The sequence below is a fragment of the Talpa occidentalis genome, unplaced genomic scaffold, assembly GCF_014898055.3.
Source record: "Talpa occidentalis isolate TD23 unplaced genomic scaffold, MPIMG_talOcc4v2.1 talOcc4.5, whole genome shotgun sequence".
Taxonomy (NCBI): Eukaryota; Metazoa; Chordata; class Mammalia; order Eulipotyphla; family Talpidae; genus Talpa; species Talpa occidentalis.
Genome location: NW_023604861.1, coordinates 43501399 through 43517808, shown reverse-complemented (window position 1 = coordinate 43517808; position 16410 = coordinate 43501399). Strand labels below are relative to the sequence as shown.

The following is a 16410-nucleotide window of genomic DNA, read 5'->3' as shown; positions in this document are numbered from 1 at the left end:
TGACATATATCAAGAGAGTTTCTTTTCTAATGATAAGGTAGAAAAAACATAATGGAACTATCAGTATATCTGGTGCGCTGACTTGTATTATTTTTCCAACATGCATGCTAAGTTGAATAGTTCAAATGAGAAATATAAGGGTAGCATTACCATGACTAAATTTCCAAGTGTGCAGGTGGACTACTTCCCACATATTTTTTCCTAAACTCCTAACCTGAGAGCTCTCACAACGTCACCAGATGGCCTGCCTGTCTCATCACTGGTCACCCCTCCCACGGGCCATCCATTTCAGTGATATGCTGATATCACATTTCTCCTGAACACCAGTGATCTTGTTCTCTTCCTCTGGATCTGGAGAGTCTCCTACTAAATACCTCCAATGACCAGCCTGCTCTCACACTGCTGAGATGCTGTCCACAACTAAGAGAGTTGCTCCCTATGGTCCTATAATTCTTTCTACATTCCTTCATATGCTTATTGCTGTATCAGTTTTACTCATCAGACAGCATGCTCCTTTAAAATAGGGACAAGGCCTTTATTACTCTTTGTATTTCCAGTGTCAAGCATATTGCCTGGCACATACAGATGCTCTATAATGTTTGATGAATTAAGTAGACAAAGAAGCACAAATAATGAAGTATATATTGCAGAAAACAAGTGAAATTTGGTTGCATGTAACAGACTTAATTCTTCTCTGGTGAATAGATTAAACATTCTGTTTCATATATGTATCCCTTATCCATCCATCCATGCATCCATCCAATATCTACATCTGTCTATCCATCTATCTTTTTACATGTTCAAGACATTAAATGCTTTAAAAGAGGAGACAGGATTAAATAATAGAGTGATACATTTTTAAAATTCCTAATTTACTAGAAAGTACAGGGATTTCAGCACATTGGGAGATTTCTAATGGAGTTGGAAATTGAAATGTGCCATTGACTTGCTTTCTGTGACTTTTCTTTTATCCTAGTTTTTTATACCAAAGACTGGAAAATCATTTAGACTGTGCAGATTATCCTGACAGAAGTCAACATGATGTAAAATCCAGGTTTGAAGAGTTTTCTGCATGTAAACCTAATATGTGTAAAAATAACCTGGATCTCATTGGGAATGTCAGGAGAAAGTAGCAACCGAACACCTGGGTTTTCAGTCCCATTTCTTAGCAACGTCACTTTGAGTTTACACATTAAGAGAGACAAAAACAGAACTTATTTCATGGACATGCAGTGGGATGAACTGAGATAACTCACATAGTGTTTAGCCCAGTACTTAGAACAGAGTGAGAGATTCATCGATTATGGTTGCTGATACTGTTATTGTTGCTTTGCTGTTGTGAGCACCACTTTTTAGCTGTATGAACTTGCACAAGTTATGAAACCCAAGTCTCAGTTTCCCAAATCTAAATTTGGCATAATGACATTAAATACCTCCTGATATTGCTGTGAGGAATAGATGAGTTTAACAGCTGTACAGAAAGCACTTACAGGAGTGTTAATTGATATAAACTGTTTCTGGCTCCTAGCAAGTGCTCTCTAAGTGCTAGCAATTATTGTTGTTCTTGTTAATGGTATTATTGTTGAGGATCAAATGAGCCATTGCATGTAACAGTCCTTGAAGCCTGTAACCTGTTACACAAATGGAAGACATTTTCAGACAGTCACAATCAAGGGGCAGGTCATGTTTTAGACCTATCCGTATGCAGGAGGCATTCAAAGACTGATTCAGAGTTTGAATTAAGCAATTATAATGTCAAGAACTTTGTTAAGGATTTATTAAAAGTATAACATTTTTTTCTTTACTACCATACTGTAAAGTAGACATTTAGTAAGGAAGAAGAGAAAGAAAACTGAGGGTCAAGGGACACATGTAATTTAAGCAGTAAAAGCCAAATCATATTCATGTCTACTGACTCAACAGGGCACTCAACCATTCTGCAGGGCTAACTCTGGGTTGTAACCTACCATCCTGCACTGTCCATAGCCCTCTTGGCATAGATGGACTACACCCACAAAATTGACTAACACAAGCAAAACTAAATAAGAGAACAGTACATTGAATTGTTCATCCATTTGGCCAACACAGTTTGATGCAGCAGTTATCAGGTGCCTGCAGGGAGACAGGGTCAGGTGGAGGGGTGGGGATGACACTACAGATGCACTTGAAGAGAGCTCGGCTTAGCAGGACTGGTGAGATCTCCTAAACACCTTTTAATATAGCCTGGCCACGGGGTATTTAGAAAGAGCCAACTTAGCTGGTATTGGCGGAGTCTTACAAGTGTGACCTTGAATTTCCTGGAATAAAAATAAATACCTTGTGAAATGCTCTGGCATTTATAAAAAAAAAAAAGGAAATTTTAATGAAATAACAAGCATTTAAGTAATTACATTTAAACTAAAATTGAAGTAATAAAAAGGAATTTATTGAAATTGCTTTTAAACCTGGGCTTTTAGGGCGTAGTGTCTATTTACTTGAGATGACTTGTTAGGAATAAGACAAACACATTATAGAGATTAGGTTCAATAGATGCTCTGGGATTTTCATAGTTTGCCAAAATATTCAAACTAGATACTATCACTAACTATCTAGCATCTATTTTGCAAAATAAGCATAGGGAAACTGACCCAAGCAAAGCAATAAGAAGACAAATGCCTGACTTATCCAGTTCTAGAAGGATGCAATTTCTGCCTCACTATGTGCTATTCAACAATATTGAGCAGGTTAGCAGTAACCAGGCAAACCAAAGAAAAGAGAGGAGGCTAGAGCTTAGAGTGAGTAAACATTATGTTAGGTTACGCAGAAAGTGGCTGCTTATCAAATCAAGCTGCCTAGCCTTCTCATCTGAATCAATGGTGCTAACCAATATGGATGTGTCCTAATTAGCTAAAGGGGATGAATCCAACAGGTGCAGAAATGCACCCTGCTTCACTTCCTTATGCAAATCATGAAAACCTGATGGTGTGTCAACAGGCAAAGAGGAAGGGGCTCACAAACACTAGTGCATTGAAGCTCTGCTGGGGAAGAATAGCCCCAGACTTCTCTTCTGGGCTGGGCAAACCACTGGATTGTAACCCACAGTCGTGGTTTCAACCTGCATTTCCCTCAGCAGATACCCTCTCTTTCGCTTTAGAGACTCGCTATATATTGAACCTTTGTTTGCTTTTGCCACAACCTATCAAAGTTCTCCTGGGATCTCCTCAAAATCTGGATAGACACTCTCCCATAGGATCCTGGGTTTATCTCTGTGCCAGATCATAATTATCTGGTTTATTGTCTCTCTTCTCAGTGTCTAGCCTCTGTAGTATTCTTTTTTGTGTTGTGTCTATCCAGCAGCATTATTTTCTTCAGTCGACATATCACTTAAGTTTTAAAATAGATTTTCAAGATCAAAAAATGAAGAATTTTCTTGAAATATTAGAAAATTTGGCAACAGTGATTTCCACATAAAGGCAACATGAATAACAGTTGTCCCTTTCAAAGAACGTATACCCTCTAGTGCTCTAGTCACTACCACTCCCTATTGCACACAGGGATTCATTCCTTCATTTAATTACCAGCCAAGCCTTGGGAATTTACCACCAATTATGGTTTGAGGACTTAATAACAAGAATTGTAATTTTGTTCTAGAAACATTAACTCACCCAAGATATATGCCTAAGTACATGTTGAATGAGTGGAGAAATTCATTACTTCAGGATAACGATTTACCTCATAGGGTTGCTATAAGGACTACAATAATATATGTGAAAAATATATGTAACTATAACCTGAGATTGAAAGATATTTTTAAAGAACATAATTTAAATCAGAACATCATTTTTTGAATATAGTGTTATAATAATATCAAGAAAGATTTTAAGAAAGAAGACCCAATACTTAACCTTTCTAATTTTAACAATTCAATAAACTTTCTAAGAATGATCTTTATTTTGGATCTTATAAGTAAACAAAATAAATGAATCTTGGAATCATTCAAATGAAATCAGAATGACTTTTTCAGAATAGATTATTTAATTTTCTTTTTTTCCATTTCTTAAAAGTGATTTAGTATCTAATATGCAGTGCATGCAATAAGGTAACAGTTTTCATTTAGTAAAACTGTATTAACATTATGTAATGAAGCTACACTCAACTCATACATTTTTCCAATATGCAATAAACTGAAATATTTTTTTAAAAAAAATCAACATTAAAGTACACTGGCAAGCTTACAATTTATAAAATCAGCATTGAAATAAAGCCAATGTTATACATATAGCCTTTTACATTTTAATGGTGGAACATAATCATAAATGGTTTAGAAATAATGTCAGTCCTATGTTAAGAGAATAAAAAATTAATTAGAAAAGTAGGTATTGACTTTTCCAAATACAACAATAGTCCATAGCCTCTAGGTATGCTGAGTCTTGGCCTTATATTTCACTATATTTGAAATTCGTTCTTCCTACATGGTAGTTTGCAATCATTTTTGCAGCCTAGGAAGCTCACAAAGGTATGCTGTAATAAAAATATACATATTGTTGTTGGCTGGGAATTGAGAATGATTTCCCTTTTTCAAATCATGAAATATTTTCTACTAAAAACCCTAGAAGCACTGAAATGTTCCATTGCCAAATATAATATCTTCAATTCCACCACTTTTCAAAAACATTAGGGGTCACTCACTGTCAGGCTCCCATAATTATTTTTATCAGAATTTAAGTTATAATAGGCTTTTTTGAGACATTCTTTTTATTTCTCTGAGTTGTAGGCATATCATCTTTGCTTTAGGAAAATCACTGTCAGTGTTCTCAAACTGTTCACTCAATAAGCATATGTAGTAACTAAAGTGCTTTTCCTCAAATTAAAAATGTTTTTCTATCCTAGGACACAAATAGAGCAATTGTAGCATCAAGAACTATGGGGACCTCAAACATCACAGTCTATTCTAAGAGAATTGTGTATAACCACTTCTAAAACACAGCTGTTTAAATTTTTATTTTAGAAGTATGTCTGGATGGATTCCAAAACCACTCTTTGTAACATTTGTAGTGTTCTTCTCCAGTGTAAGTAGCTTCTATTCTTTTAGAATTTCCTCCTATTAGACCCATCTAAGCTGACTGCAGAGAGGCTAAATAATATTTAATCTTCAGATATACAAGTTCCTTTGTCTTATATAATTGCTGATGGTGGCTGTTCTCTTAAAAATCCAGGTTTTAAAATGTCAGTTTTAAAAGGTACATATTCTGTGACTAGAAGATAACCCAATACTGTTTAAACAACTTACTTTAAAATGTAAACATTTTAGACAGATTAAATGCAATGAATGAACCCACTGCTCAATCAGTAAATCATGAAAAGAAATTATGTTCCTACTGCTTTACTGTTCTTTTCTTTCAGCTAGGAAGTCACTTTAAAAGGCTGTGAACATTTAATAATCAGCTGCCATGAGACAAATGGACTTAACTGTGACTGTTCCCCAGCTCTCTTATCACATAAGCAGCTGTCTATTTATTTGGGGTGTACATTTATTCAAGGTGGGTATTCTTATTCCTGTAGTCAACACAGAGTATGTTGACCTTTTCCAGAATTTTAAATACTTGCCTTTAAAGTGCAGATTTAAAAGGACTGGGTTTTTTTTCCCCTCATGTATTAAAGATGCCTACAGTTTTTTGCTCATATTGTGTTAACTTCTTATGTTGGACTGGATAAAAGTTGGGTTCAGACATTAAAATAAGGGGAAAAGGAGACCCAAATTCTCTTCATGAGTGTCAGCAGAATTCCTCAGTATATTTCAAAAGTCCCCAACATGCTCTAGATTCATGTATCAAAGCTATTAACTGGCAAATTAAATTGTATATTAAAGACAGCCTTTGACTACACATATCTCAATTTTCCATTCACACACACACACATATTCACACAGATAAATTAGAGCTGGTGATCACCTGGAGATTAAAAAAAAAAAAAACCACTCTCATTTTCTGTTCTTTTAAAAAGTCTCTTATGGCTACTTAAATGTTAGCAATGTGTCCATATTCAAGTTATGGAGAAGAAAGGCATGCTACACATAATACAAATACACAAAACATCTTCATGTGTCCTTACCTTCAAATTCAAGATCTAGCCTGACCTCAGAATCAAAAGACACTCTCATGGCTGCCCCAGAAAACATTAACACAACATCCCAGAGTTAGCACTTTCTATTGAAAAAAATCTCTTAAGTCAATAAAGTCACATAGCCTTGGCAATAAAATAGATGTCATAAGACATTTTCAATGATTAAAAAGCAAAGAATGTACAGAACACATAAGACTCTAAGAATGTCCTCATAATATTTTTAAATGAAATGCTTTTTATTATTTTCAGAACAGCTCTATAAATATTATACAAAGAATTGTTCTTTATAAATATCCACTTCTTGGTGAGTAATAATTAATGACAAAAACTTTTCCACAGTAGGACTCAATTCTCATTCCCTAGTTACGTATCTTTAAATTAGATATTAAGCAGTGCACCAAATAAAATATGTATTTAAACTTCATGAAAGTAGTATTGACAAAAGTGCCTAAGGTAAAACTGCACAACAGAAATATTGAATAAATCTTGAACTAATGCAATATAATCCTCCCCTTTGCTATAGCTATCGGATCATGAAACAACATATTAAAACAAATACTTCTGTTTGTATAAGTCATGTTTAACAATAACTGTTTCCTGTTTACATAAACTTCTAGTTATGGAAATCTATCATTGAAGTAAAAACTTCTGTAAATATTTTTAATTAAGTTGTTTCAACTGAAATTATTAAAGAAATAGCAAACAAAGCTTATGGTTTTGTCTGCAAATTGAGTCATTTTAATTAAAATGCACTCAAAAAAGTGACATGGATCTCTCCAATGCTAAGTTTGAAGAAGAGTTAGCGACCAACAAAACAGATCATTGAATTCCGATCCTTCCAAACTTCATCTTCAAGAATATAATTGCTACCATTTTATTCCATGACTTCAGAACCTTGACAAGTGCTGTTAGAGCTGGCCTTTCTTTCTTGCTCATCTATGAGAAGTTCCATCCATCACTACATAATAAATATTGCTCATATTTGTGACTCTTTTTCCACAGAATGAGGATATTTATGGACTATTTATAAATCTTGTAAATGCTTTGCAGTTTCTCGACTACAACTGGATAGTCCTGGCCTGCAGTCAGCTTCCTCCGGTAAGAGCATTCGGGGTGCAAGCCTACTCAGCCGAATTGCGCCCCACAAAGTCAGACGCGCGGGTTTTGATAGGCAAGGACTGGAGCGTAACCGTTTAAAGCCGGGGTTCAGACTTATTTATCCACACACGTTTGCCTTATAAGCCGATTTTCTATGTATAAGATCCCAAGATATTAAGACTAAGTCCCGTCATCCCATAGCCAGGGGAGATCCTGAGGCTTTCACACCCCAGCTGTCCCTCCAGCTAGTGCAGATAAAGCTCTAGCATCTTCGGTGCCTTCCCCACTCCCCCAGCCCCCTCTGCCCTAACCCGGCAATCCCAGGCTGCCACCCTTTCCTGAGGGTCGCCCTCGCCCAGCACAGTGCGCCCGCCCCCTCTTCTCACGTGAGCACCCCTTGCCTGCGCCCCCTCCTTCTGTAAGACAACCGCCTATTCTCCCAGCTTTCATCTCCCCGGGATCCTCTGGGGCGAGGGCCTAGGGCGAGCCCCAAGAGGGGCCGCACACCTACCTTTCCTGTCACTGGAGCAGCCCCGTCGGCCCCACGGCCAGTCCGGCTCCGTAGATCCGGGCTGGAGTCTGAGGCACCGGAGCGCGCCGAGCAAGGCAGGGCGCTGTGCGCAAGGCGTGCAGCCGAATCCCGGGTGCTCTCCGGAGCACTGAGCCGAGAGCTCGCCAGCGCTGCGGGCCCCGCGCTCTCTGGTAGCCCGGCAACGGCCGCCGCCTGCCGGGCCCCGCCCACCGATGAAGCCCCGCCCACCAATGAAAGCCCCGCCCATCTCTCCCCTTCGCCTCTCAGCGGCGCCCCCTCCAGCCTCAGCTCAGCTCCTCAGGGAGCTTCTCAGGTTGCTGTCCCAGGCGCTAGTGACCCCTCCCCCTGCGGATGCAGGAGTCGACCTCCCATGATCACTCAATGAACTTGAAACCTCTGGTGATGTGGGGTGAGCACAGAGCCTGGGCTCCTGCCTTCACTAGCCATTGGTGTAAGGCTTTGGAACTTTTGAACCTTAGTTTGTATATTTATGAAACAGCATTAAAAAGATTTCCAGCAGTAGAATACTATAGTAATGTAAGCAATTATTATTTCGTCTGTCTAGTAAGCAGTAAGTGGACAGAGTTCCTTCAAACCCAAAATTCTGTGCATGCCTTTGGTACAGAAGCAAACAATGGTGGTTTTTTTTTTTTTTTCTTCCCAACAGAGCTCTTTAGGTGGTGTCAAATTCTGTTTCTACAACCAGAGACCCATAGTAGCCACTCAGTATTTATTGAATAAATGAATAAATTGTTATAGTTAATTACTGATAAGCACTTCTTGTGATCCAGCACAGAGAACACCCTTCGTGGTGTACTAGGTGCTTGAAAAATACATTAAAAAAGAAGACTGTCATGGGTCTCCTTGGTGGCACAAGGGGTTAAGTCTCAGCACTATGAAGCTATCCCACAGCTACTGCAGCACTGAGTTCCATCCCCAACCAGGGCCAGGGAGCAACCCACATGGAGCTGCAAACCTCTCCTGACTCTCCCACTGCTCCCCGCTGCAGTGTACTTTGGTTGTCTGCCTGTTCTGCTCCCCACTCTGTCTCTGGTGAATCCTCTCACCCTCCTGCACATCTGGCCTACACCCCAGATCTTGTATGCATAAATAAATAAATCTTTAAATAAAGACTGTCACTCCTAGGTGTCACATCTCATGATGGTTTACTCCAAATCTAACATGACCAGAATGTAAATCACAATGGCATACTTGTAAATGATTTACAAATGGCAGACACTATCTAATTTTATCTAATTTGAACTTCAAGGCAAACATACAGTTCCCTATTTTGTCAGCTGTTAGATGATAATACTACAGACTCAGTATGCCTCACGAACATGCTGATTATTTTATAAAGTAATTATTTATTTGGGTTCCTTTCCCCAACTAGACTTCAATACCCTGAGGGCACATCTTATTTTCTTAACATCCCAGAGCCTAGCATATAGTAAGTACTCCAAACATTTTTTGTTAAGTGAATTTATTCTTCCTTGGTAAAGTCTCACTCATATGCCATTTCTTCCTTTTCCTCTTTGTCCTACCACCTCCACCACAATACAAGTTGTCCCCACATTCACTAAGTATTACCACAGTCTGTCAAACCTCTCTCTCTGCTGCTTTGTCCAACCCATCCTGCTTCCTCCCACCTTTCTCCAAAGTCATTGTCCATTAAAAAGATTTACAAGAGGTTCCTCATCATAAAGAATGGCTTCTATACTCCTTGAATTAGCATTCAAAGATTTCCATGTTTGAGCTCCACCCACATTTTCAACCTTATCTTTCTCTTTTCTAGACCGCACACTTTATATTCTGGCCAAACTGGTCTGCATGACTTGCCTCAAATGTGCCCTGAATTTGCCCTTCCCCTTGCTCTCTAAGCTTCCTCTTTAGACTCACAGGTTTTCCCTCCCTCTCTTGACCCCTTACGTTACTTTTATTTCCTGACCCAACTCAAAAGTCACTACACTCATGAATCTCTCCAAGATTTGTGGCCTTCTTACTACAATGACAGCAGTTGCCATATTCTAGCTTGTGTTATAAGTATCCTTAACTTATTTGTAACCCAAGGCATTAAAAATGTCTTCAGAGAAGGGGTCTATTTTGTTCAAACTTGTTTCTCTAATAGCATCAAACATTCAAACAAATGTTCAATACATATTTTCTGAGTGGAATTTAATCTGCTAGCTCAGAAACTACCTCTTTGGCTAAAGCCAAATGTTCTTTTTTTCTCCAACCGCCTTTATACTAAAGACAGTAAAACAGTATTTAGTTCATTCAGTATTGCATCATTTTATGTGTATTTGATTGATTTTCCCAGTTAGTCTATTAGCTCACTATGGAAAGAGACCCTATTGTTAATATGTAAAAGCTTTGGCATCAAATAATCTGCCCTTGGATGCCAGTTTGCCATTCAATAGTAGCATTTTCTTGGAAAAGTTTCATAACCACCCTAATTTTTTATTTCTTCATCTGTAAAATGAGATGTTTCATTGGCAGTTGTAAATAAAATAAGGTATTTAAAGCAATTAACCCAATGGTACATAGTAAGTGCTCATTAAATGGTACCCATTATTAGTAGCAGTATATCTTGTGTAGGATATAACATCCTTCCAAGCTACTATAAATGCCTTAGTCATTAAAGAAGAGGTCAGGTAAGCTAAATAAATATTCCTTGCTTTACCTTACTTTGAGAGTTTATGTGACCTGAAGACATAAGAACCCAGACCTACAATTTAGCAGCAATGCTTAGAATTAGTGCTTCTTCCTTTAAAGAACTTAATCTCATTTATGGGTTGAAATTTTACCAGGAAAGTCAAATTGTTATGAGGATCATGGTAGTGATCTTGTTTTTGAGATTGTTAAGGGTTCATTTTCTGAAACTATTTTTGGGAATAACACATATAATACAAAGTTGAGATAATGAGGTTACAAATAGTTTCAGTGATGACTTAGCTCACTGCAATAATTTAATTTCTAGAAATTTCTGGTATAAATCACTCTTCCTTCAGAAAACTGAACAAAAAGAAAATCTAACTGAATTTAGTAGAATAAAATACTGAATTTAGTTTACTAGTTCACAGTGCTTGGAACATAGTTGGTACTCATGAAAAATTTGTTGAATGAATTTATAAACAGGAGTGAGAATCTCAAAGATGAATAAAGTTTGATAAACATAGTCAAGAAAATAAAAGTAAATAACCAAGATCCAACTATTTAATTGCCAAGACCCATTACTGCCAATTATAAACTATCAGTGAAGGATTAGAGTAAGATATTGAGTGATTTTTCTCAAGGTCACACAACAAGTAAATCATAAAACTGGAATCAAAATGCAGGTTCCCTAAATTCTAATATAATTTTTACCATACCACTAGTGTATAAACCAGCATGTGTCTAAGGCCATGAGGTTATTTATTTAGTTTAATAATGTCAAACTCATGACATCTATAGAGCAAAGTTGTTGTAAGTGAAGGTGCTTACACTGATTTTTGTGAATTTATCACCCTACATCCCCAGCCCACCTCCATACCCCACCCCATTTGGCCAGGCACCTTTCATGTATTTAATGAGAAGGGATCACTGACTCTTTTTCTCCCCTTCTTCTGCATATGGCTGAAATAAGGAACAGGCTCATTGGACAGCAGTCTATAAATGCTAAACTATAGGGTTGCCAAAGTATTGGGGGCATTTAAATGGATGGAAAAAGCTGTAGTTGGCAGAACTCTGAGAGTGAGTTTACCATTGGAGGGAATGGTTTGATGATGTCTCTTGAAAGCCTTACCTCACCATTCCACCTCTCCCTCCCTCTTTATACAAAAGAACAAATTTAAGTCTCTTTGGATGGTTGGTGTTAAACTACCTTCAATCTAAGTACTTGAGACTTGACTACCTCTGAGTGGTGGTTTCAGCAAATGGTAGAATTCAACAGACAACTTTGGAAGCCAACCTAATTGGTTTGTGAATGTAGAAAAATTAAGCATAGTCACTAGGGAGCCTCCTGCTCACCCTTCATAGGGCATTCCTTTGGATCAGGCTGACAAAAATAACTCCTTAAAGGAGTATCAAATTACTAGTTTTTCCAGGGTGCCCTGAACTGGCCCTGCCAAACCAACAGTGAATGCTGATTTCAGTCCAGTCCTGAAGCAAAGAAAGAATGGATTATGTCTTGCAGTCCCTTATGGCCCAAAATTCTGGGAAAACTATCAAAAAGTTCTAGTAGCTGTCATAAAATATATCAAAAGGAAGAAAGAAAAAAAACCTAGAACCCATTTTTTGACTAAAATATTTGCTAACAGTCAAATTCAGCTCTCTACATTCTCTACATAATGTGAAAATTAATGTGCAGAAACCCTAGTTACATGAAGACATAAGCCAAAAGAAAGTACCCATACATGTACAATCAATCAACTGTAGGAGCCAACATGCCTTGCATCTCCCCCAAGAGGTGATGGTACCTTGCTGCCTCAGTGGAAGGAAGAGAGGTTTGTTTCTCTTTCCCCAGCCACTGGTTCTGAGGACTTGCCCTGTGTCTCACCATGAGACTACACTTTCCAAACTGGTATATAGTTGTTTCCAAATAGACCCATTTTGGGGGTGAAATAACTGGTTACTTTGTATTGGAAGTCAATACTTAAAACAGAAAGAATTAGCCATCTAACCCTAGAACAAAAGAACTCAAGATCTGAAATCAGATACACTCTATTACTGTCACTTAATTAGCCCTGTGATTTTATATATGTTATTTAACTTCTCTGAGACTCATTTTGCTCATCAGCATAATGGGTATCACAAACTTGTGAATTTAAATGAGAAAGTGTTTTTTAAAATATTGTTAGAATGTCTGGCACATAAATACTCAATTAATATTAGTGAGTTAATGAATAATTAGTGAATTAATAAATGTTAATGAGTGTTACTAATAATCTATAAAGCTTTATATAAAACCTTTATGAAGTGATAAGATATAATAAAACTATTTAGCTTGGAGAGCAATGTATATGTGCACAATTTACAGTCAATAAATAATATTAAATTCACAAGAAATATTAATAAAAATAACCCAGAAAAAGTTCATTAAAACATATTCAAGGACTTTTAACATCATCAAATATAGTATGCAGCCCATATCTTGTATAAATCAACATTAAATTCACCAACAGAAATCTCCCAAAATTCCATTGACAATCTCTCCTGGAGAATAATGACTTTTAATTATCTATTAAACTTGTCACGGATCCCCCCTGATATCGTCTAAAAAAACATCAATTACTTGGAAACATACAAAGAAGTGCTTTTATAATGCCAAAATTGTATACACATATACAGACAGACACAAATATATATAACTCCACATTGTACTAACATATTAAACATTCTGTGAAAGTCATTTTAAATGTTGCAGTAAATTATAGCAGTAAATTGTAGCCGGAATTGTATTTAGACTGCTAAGAAACACAGAAGTAAAGGAACAGCTGGGAAATAACCAGACTAATCCAGTTGACTGACATATCTATGATGGAAACAAAAATGTAATGTCATAGGAAGTGGCTATCTTTATCTTTCAAACTAACATCATTCTCTAATTGGCTCAACAGTGCATTTGTTTTAGCAGTTGTTGGAAAATAGATTGTGCATGGAGAAACAGAAAGAATGTTGGACAAGGACCTGGAAAGCTAGCCAAGGAACCTTAGTTAAGATAGTCAAGTAACTTTTCTCGGGTTGGAGTTTCCTCATCTGTGAAATGGCTATAAAAATTCCAGCCCTGCTTAACATGAGGATGAACTGATCACCTCCATATATGAGATAATTAAGTAGCAAAGTGTCTATCTTAAGGCCACCTAGCTAATCAGTGACTGAATCAGGATTAGAAATAAAAGTCTTTTGAAGACTTGGAATTTTTGTAATAACAAAGCTACCATTGAAGCAATAGATAGAAAGGCCTTTGAAAAATATATCTTAAGAGTTTCACTCAGCAGAAGTATTAAGAAATATACCCACTTAAATCACAATGAAGATCATCTTATGATTATTAAGAAATGCCTTTGAGAATGTACATGCACATTTAGCAGGACCATCTTTCTTTTAAAATCAAATACAATCTGTCTCATTTCTCAAGGAAGACACAAGAAATAAACAATTAACTGAATTAATTCAGACACTGAAGTGGATTTTCAAGGACTTGACTTGCCCAGGCTAGTTTGCTACAAAGCCTAAATTAATCAGATAATTGCTAATTCTCCCTTTTGTTTTGTGTTGAGGAGAGTCTGTATTTGTTAAAATGAACCAGGAAGCAAAGTAAATAGTCATTTAAAAAGTTTTAAAATACCAAATCTGAATTAAGTGACTGAGGTCCTAAGCATACTGTTTCTGTAGGTGTCCTATTCAGTCGTGATTTTAAAAGGTTAATTTTCTTTAGTGGAATATGAACATTAAAAGTGGTTTTTTTGTGTGTGTGATTTAAATGAAAATCTTTTTAAGTCAACAAATGGAAAAAATCAGCCTAACCTGATACTCCAGGATATTATGAACATGCTTTGTTACATTGTCAGTAAAACAAAAATTTAAATGTCTCCCCTGACATGACTTAAAAAAAATAGTTAAGACTTTTACATTAAATTCTTACTAACACATTGTTAAAAAATAGTCAGCTTAGTATAGCTTTAAATAATATCCACTTAACAGCTATCAAAGTTCTAAAATTAAGCAAACAATGCTAATTACCCCACTTCTATAGCAGGAAGAAAGTTTAGAAAGTAATGCAATTAATTGACTTTGAAAAATTAATTACATAAGAAACAAGACACATTAGACCTTTTCTGTTCCATCAGAATTTCAGGCTAAAGGATAACCAGTGTTATCACATAATTTCTTTGTAGGTCAGCATAAAATAGAGTGATGATAATAATTATCTACATAAATTTGGAGCATTAAAATGAACTGAGAAAATGGAGCTCTTATTTTTCCACTGTATTTAACTTTTGCACCTCAATATAAAGATTTTACTGTGTATGTGTGTGTGTTTAAAATCACTGAATGGACGAAAAACAACTTTAAAATTCAGCACAGAAATGTGCTTTGGTCTTGCCATGTTGAGCATGAACCAAAGTGAAAATGTGACAAAAATCTTTATGCAACATAATAACTGTTGACTGTCCAGATAGTTTTCATAAACAGTCCCCAAATTTTAACTTACAACAGCTGTCACTATAAATTTGAAGTGAATGTTACTTTAAGGATATTAACCTTGTGAACGTTTCTCTAAATGAGCCTGGTGCTATTTCCAAAGGTTACAGAAAATCACTAGAGGCTTTTTAACTAACCTTGGGGCAACTTTACCCTCACTGTTTTAAAATTCTTTAGTTTTACACATAAAAGCCTTTAATCATACTTGAATGCCTTCTCAGTGATTCCCTTGAGAATACAAACTGCATAAAGAAATGTATTTGATAGTTTTTACATCAGGGAGGTAAGAGAATAAAGAAACAGTATTACCAGAGATGCACTTTATTCTTTTATATAAGAAAATCAGGAAGCACTGGCAACAAGTTAAAGTTCCACAGCCTGTTTACTAAATAAAGTATGCTGTAAATACTTAGAGCAATTATAGCTTACAGATCTCAGGCGCTGAAGCAAACATTGGTTATATGCTAAACTTAGCACTCTTCTGTTTTGTCCTGTTTGAACAGCTCATTTCCAAGTGAAATTTGCATGACAGATTGCAAACCATTTTGTACAAACTACTAAAAAGGCACTGAGGATCATATTTAGTCTAGTACATACATGTAGCATAATATTCAAGAAGGAAAAGCTTTTTTTTAAATTAATTAAAACGATGCTTTTTTTAGAACACACATGAAAAGTGAAGTGAAAGCTACAACAAAACATAAAATGCTGTACCTGCAACGTGCTGAACTCTTTCCAGTACTCACTTAGTTTCTCCTTGGCAGCACTTCTATGCCAAATGCTTCTACCTTCCCAAAATGTATGTCAGCACAAGCCCAGACGAAACTTCAAATCCAGGAAAATAAAATTAACCATGCAGATCAAAGGCAGAGGAGCAGCAAGATGAAATGCCAGTAATCTGATCGGTGATCAGTTGCAGAACTTCAAAGGCAGGGCTAAGTTTATATATATATATATGCAAGGATATCAAGAAAGTTCACTTTTCAGCAGGTAGTCACCTCCTGCCTCCTAGCCCACAAATTCTTTTGTTTAACACCGATCGAGTTGTTTCTTTCCCCCCACCCCCATCTTTTTTTTTTTTTTTTTTTTTTTTGCAACCAGGCAATACCGATGGTTCTTCCAAGCTTGGGCTGAGTGGCTGGATGTGTAGCTTTTAGGTTCCCAAGCTGTGTTGTGGATTGTGTTGGGAGCTTTGCCTAGTGCCAGCGGGTTCTGCTTTATCCCTTTCATCTCGGTGAACTACAGATCCCATGACATCATTCAGAGCCGTGGGACTGGTAGGAGAGCTATAATTCAGCCTGTGGGGGAGTACAGCTCAAGAGAAGCCAGAGTTTGCCTGATTTCTAATCACGTTAGCCTATTGTGCCTCAAGTACCACAGTTTCTGTTATCTGTTTCCCAGTTGGAAGGCATGGTAATTGCTGCAGGATGATTCTTGTGTGATAAGATCCCTGATCCATCTGGGTTCCAAATGACAGCTTTTAATTACCTCTC

General features: G+C 36.8%; 1 protein-coding gene across 3 annotated transcripts in view; it reads right to left on the bottom strand.

Moving 5' to 3' along the window:
* TNFRSF19 (TNF receptor superfamily member 19) overlaps positions 1–16153 on the bottom strand; it is a 94815-nt gene extending 78662 nt beyond the window's left edge. The window contains exon 1 of one of the 3 annotated variants that reach the window (XM_037527027.2): positions 15632–16153. The gene's annotated coding sequence lies outside the window, so the exon portion shown is untranslated. Of the gene's footprint in view, positions 1–7711; positions 7881–15631 lie in introns of those variants that run through there. The other 2 variants (XM_037527028.2, XM_037527026.2) reach the window with 2 other exon arrangements.
* Positions 16154–16410: the final 257 nt, after the last annotated feature.